Below are 5,942 nucleotides of genomic sequence, written 5' to 3'. Positions count from 1 at the left end.
GGTGAAATGATCCATGAGAGGACATGGAGATCATCCTGTCCATTATATGTGGATGACCACTGGGTTAAGGAATGGAGTCCAACAGATGCCTCCCGTTGAAGATTCCATTCATAGGTGGGAAAGTATCGAACCAAAAGGTCACTAGGCATGAGGGGAGATATTGGATATTAAACCTAGTTGGTTGGTGCCATAGGGGAAGTATCTATACCACATGTAGTACGAGATCGTATGACTTTGCATTGAGCCTAGGATTATCTTTGATACGTGCCAGATCTTATACCAATGGTGATGTGAGAGAATGGTGACCTAATCCCCAACCATGGCTTGATAGGACTTTACGCATTAGCCGCGGAGAACCCAACAGACGTGCTTGAGTGACGTGAGGGAAGAGTGTCTGAGACCGTCCAAAGAAGACTGGTGTATGACTTAATGCGTGTTTACCATAGAGACTTCATGATATAGTTAGGAGCATAATATCATAATCATTCATATATCATATCATTATCGTTATTTATGTTATCGATATTCATGTTATATGTGTGGTGTGGAATCGTGTGAATGAATGCATGATATGATGTTGAGTTGACTTCACTGAGTTCTTTTGATCTCATTCCTTTTATGTCTTTTTTTTTTATTAGATTATACTGCAAGTTATGATGACTCTTTCCAAATGGAGGATTTGTTGCCAACATATCTTCTTGAAGGAGTGACCGAAGAAGAAGTGGATGCACATGGAGCTTCATGCCAGTGTCAAGACTGTTCTTTTGGGTTGGATTCCATTAGAGAACTAGCTTAGTATATTTTTCTGCTGCCAATAAAACTACCCTCTTTTCTTTTCAAAACTCTGATGTTATACTTTTATATTGAAGTAATGGATGATTATAACCATTATTTCAGTTTTGATAACTTTATATGAGAAACTTGATTTATTCTTGTCCATTTAATTAAACTATATCATGTTTTTTATGGATTTGTCACTGAACCTAGATCTTGCGATGTATCACCCCCACGGGCATTCGGGTATGACCGGATTCGGCTGGGTGGGGTGTGACCCCTATTAACATGTTGGTTCAAAGTTAGAAATAACCCTAGAGGTCTGACATTGAAAAAAGAAACACAGGGTGTGGTTGCTTGGGGAAACCAGAGCAATCAACCAGGGCAAGGGACCAGAGTTGGACTAGTCGCCCGGGGCGACCAGGCCAATCAACCAGCCTCTGAGTACGGACATATATGACTCAGCTCATCAGAAGGCTTCCCGATGGGTTTCTAAACTACTCCGAAAATACTTAGAAAATTCTAAAACAATACTAGAACATCATATATTATAGTTTAGACATCAAACAAGGCAAAAAGAATGAAAACCTAATGAATCCTATATTAGGTCTTCTCCAAAATCGATCTGAAAGATTCACGGATAAGCCAGAGTGAATGGGGATTTACTCTAGAGTAAAGAGGGTAGAAGAAATAGGTTGGTACAATAACTAGAAGCCTTCAACTAGGTCTTGGTAGTAGGAGGAATTAATCGTAGAAGAGAACTAGAATGAAGAAGATGAATACTTACCTTTAAGAAAGCAAATCACCGTTCGGAAACCTTGTCGAATACCCTCCACACTATCTTTCACCTTTGAGGGGTGTTCTCTGACGGCTTTAGATCATAATGACACATTTTAGAATGAAAACATATTAAATAGGGCTTCAAAAATCAAATTTCCAAAATTGTCCTTTTTTCATGGAAACAAGTTGGTCGCCGGGGCAACTAGCCCTTGGAACTTTTGTTCCAAGAACAAAATCAAGGCCCAAAAAGCCCATGGCTCTGCCCTAATTCCCATTCTACACTCCAGAAGGGTCCTACTTGATTTTTGGAACCTTAACACACGTGTCATTAAAGAATACTTGATCCATCTACCACATCCATTAGCGTCCGAGTTAGATCTCCTTCCCAACTTTTACAGAACTCCCAACTTAGGATCATTTCCATCTACTTCCATTGGTTCGGATTCAAATTCGATGGTTTCTACTTGGATGGCCCACAGTTGCCTTCTACCCGCACTTCATGTTTTTGGACTTACAATATGTATTTTCGGGTTAGGATTGTGGGGGATTTTACAGATTGTGTGATTAGAAGATGATCAGGGTCTTAATTTTTCCACTGCTTTCCCTACCAACTTGGCAGAAAACTCGCCATTGGTCAATATAATGAAACCCACGAGTTAAGAGACACGGATAGATTAAAAGAATGGCGGGAGAGAAAGATGAGAGGGTTACTCCTTGTTTGTAAACCGATCCGAGGCTACCATTGTCATGGATACCGGCCATAGATCCGGCTATGGTTCACCAATAGTGTGATTTCTTGTTGACGGGATCTAGGGGTCAAACCAAAAGGAAGTGTCTCTCCCGTTTCCCACTTTTCTTAATGCCATCTATTGTAAATGGAAAGTTCCATTGTTTGATAAGGCATATCGTTGTAATTTTAAATAAGTTTAAACTAGATTTGCTAGGACCATGAGCAAGGTTAGGGCCAGGGACAGAGCCAATTAAGGATAGAGACAAGGACAAAACCCACCCCTCCCATCCCTACTCTTATTAGGATAGTCAACGCAAGACTGGGTTTAGCTTGGCCCATTAGGGTTCAAGATAAGAGAGAAAAAGCTTAAGCCCTGAATCAGGATTAAGGTGAAAACTTACTTAGCTAAGAACATTTAGGCTTGAGTTTGGATTCCAAAGTAGTCCCATCCAGTCTGACCTAGCCAGTCCTAATCGGAGCCCTACATATTTGGCACTTTCACCCAATTAAATCAAATTCTAAATTCAGTTCTAAAGTAAGTGGCGAAAGTAATAAAACTATCCCAAAATCATTTTCTTCCTGAAATCACACTAGTTTGTTCTTTTTGTTGGCTCTCTAAGAATAGAAGGTAAAAAACTAGTCTCTCGTATGGTTACAAAACGTGCTCAATGAATTTTCAGTGTGCTTTTTATTTTTATTTTATTTTATTAGTTTTTTAGTTTTTTACATGTCACCCACTATAATAGCAGTTAAACTCTGGGTACCTCACTGTAGTGGCCTAAATTACATGGCAATCGCTTGCTAAATTACAAGTTGCACACTGACGTCACAAATGACCATATTGCCCTTAGTAAAGTAAAATGACATAACTACCCCCATTTAATACCCTCCCATACTCATCCTTAGGTTACGTACACCTCGTTGAAAACTGCCCATCACAGTTGCCGGAAACCATCCTACCCCCTTCCCCTGCTGGTAACCACCGTCCTCACCTTTTGTTGTAAATATGTTTACAACTTTATGTTTATTATTTTATATTTTTATATAAATATATGTTTTAATCATGTCTTTTATCCTATGGACACACAACATCCTCCCTCTTCACATTGTCATTGATCTCTTCGCCAATCCCCCAGTGAACAGACGAATACGGCAGTTTGTTCGCTGGTCCCCAAAGAAGGGCCAACACAACAAGGGCACTCCAATAGATATGCTCTCGATTGTAGAGTTCCAACCATAGTGTGTTAAGAAGCCACCCATGGCTGGGTGATTTAGCACTTCCTCTTGTGGACACCAACTTGCCAAAATGCCTCTGTCTTTTGTTCGACTCACAAACTCTAGAGGTAACTCAGTCAAATCTCCTCTCACCAAATCGCGTCTTATGATCCACAAAAAGCTTTGCTCGCTATTAGCAAGCCCTCATGCAAAACTCCTCTTTGTTGTTACAACATGACAGTGACGCTCCCAAAGTTCACGTAAACCACCGAAGCAAGTTCTTTGATATTGAGCCAATTGAGACACTCTGTTTCTTCTTTCCACAAATTGGATTGGGTTGACATCAATCGTCTTCTCCGACATGGTTCAATAGTAACTGTAGAGGACCAATGTTGTAGACGCGAGGCAACATTGCAGAGAGTGCATTCAAAGCATCATGCTCTAGGCCATCAAAGGTGTTTAAAATGACCGCATTAGCTTTTGGAGTCTTGGCCACTTCTGTCATGGAAAAAAGTTAACAAAAAATCGCTTGGATCGATCATTCTAATGAAAGTAGGAATGTCTTTCAAACGAATATCTTTCATTCCAGGAATCCAATCAGAGTTTCTAAAAACCCATTGTAAAGCATGCCTTATCTCTCACAGTACACAAGAGAGTTAACACAATAAGGATGTCTTCTTCATCTTTTTTTCTTATGAAACCAATGGAGAACCATATCTCACTTTTTGAAAATTTAAACACCAATAAACATGAACATTCAAAAATAACTTAAATAAGATGATGCATGTATTGTAGTCCACGCCCCAGTTATTAGGCATTTTTTTTGGCCATACCTTTGAAAGTTGTAAAAGTAAAACCTCTTTCCACGAGATGAGGAGAGTGCATGAAAGCCAAGAAAGCACAAGCACGCAGTGGCCAGAAGAGTATTGTAGGTGCTCCAATTTTCTCTGCAACTTCAAGGGTGAAGCTCATAACACCATCAGAGACTATGCAAGTGATCGAAGGGATATCTGGGTTGCTGTTTAGTTTGGAGAGAAGGTTGCTGAAAGGAACTAAGCAAGTGGTGCTTGTAGAGTGAAAGAGGGCAACGATGTCTTGGGTGGCATTTGCATCAGATGGTGGGAGGCAGTCCGGAATAGTCTCGAATCAGAAAGAAGGTAAGCCCTTGATTGAATCTGGACCTCTAGACCTGAGCAGGCATTTTTGATTGAATTCAGTGTTGACAAAGATGATATGAAAACCTTTTAGGTAGAGAAGCTTTGCTAACTTAAGCATAGCATTTATGTGGCTCTGAGCTGGAGCTGGTATGCAAACCGCGTGAGGTTCCCTTCTACTCCAACGGGAACCATTCTCTTCCCTTCCGCAATAGAAGCCATCTCTCTCTCTCTCTCTCTCTCTCTAGAAGTTGGGGTTTTGTAAAGAAACACCACACCTAACACAGTAGTTATCTACCTTGGAATATATAGAATATATTTTTGATAGTAATGCCGAGCATGCAAAATATGATCGAATGATGTCAATTGAAAATGCGGGGTTCACTTGTAAATATAAATTTTATTTATTTATTTTTATATTGAGGGGTTTTATATTTTGAAAATTTACAAATCCAAACCCTTGATTTTATCAAACGCTTATCATTCATCACAAACTCTAGATTGCATTTGATTCTTCACCCTTCTCAAAAATCCTGTAAAATAAATAACCTTCAAATGGTGAGAATTGAACAAAGAAACTAATAATATGGGGAAAAATAATAAAAAATGACTGACCTTGTAATCCTTCCACAATAGAACTTTGAATCTTCAAGGCCTGTTCTATTGAAAGATTGATTAGAATAAACGTAAATGGAGTAAAACCCTTCATATCCTTCAAAGAATTTCTCCCAAACAGGAGCAAACGGCAAAGGTCCCCTTGTCAAGAACATGAAAGCAACCTTGGGGGTAAAGTTGAAAGGAAACTTCTCAATCCGAGGAACCACCGATGCTTTCCACAGTAACTCATCTTCGTTCATGTCGTGTATAGGATCAAGTACTTTCAAGAACTCCTTCAATCCAATATGCTCTTTGGTTCTATTTTCTTTAATGGATGGCAATGGTGATGGCGCCAGTTCTGACTCTGACATCGGAGATGTTATTGATGCAACAATAATGTTGTTAGTTCCTTTTGTAAATTTGCAAAATAAAAAAACCCTTTAGTGTAAAAAAAATTATATTTACAATTGAACTCCCGCATTTTTAATTGACACCGTTTGATCACATTTTGCATACATGTCAAAATCTGAGCCGCTGGTTGTTAGCGGCGGCTACCGCAAATAAAAATCCATAGTGACATCAGGGAACAATCTCGTGATTATGATGGAGATTGAAAAGGGTGCAAGCACCTAGACAAATCGTGGAGACTATTGGGTACAGAGATCAGAGATATTTTGTGACTTGGGTGACTT

At 39.5% G+C, this 5,942-nt stretch overlaps 1 pseudogene; it reads right to left on the bottom strand.

Annotated features, from left to right (window-relative positions):
- Positions 1–3,359: 3,359 nt before the first annotated feature.
- On the bottom strand, positions 3,360–5,621 carry LOC149011599 (7-deoxyloganetin glucosyltransferase pseudogene; annotated as a pseudogene).
- Between the last annotated feature and the right edge of the window lie 321 nt (positions 5,622–5,942).

This window comes from Hakea prostrata, chromosome 7 (assembly GCF_041222555.1).
Source record: "Hakea prostrata isolate BN-2017 chromosome 7, UWA_Hpros_2, whole genome shotgun sequence".
In the NCBI taxonomy this organism is placed as follows: domain Eukaryota; kingdom Viridiplantae; phylum Streptophyta; class Magnoliopsida; order Proteales; family Proteaceae; genus Hakea; species Hakea prostrata.
The sequence above is the reverse complement of the archived record's forward strand: the minus strand, read 5'-3'. Positions and strand labels throughout refer to the sequence as shown.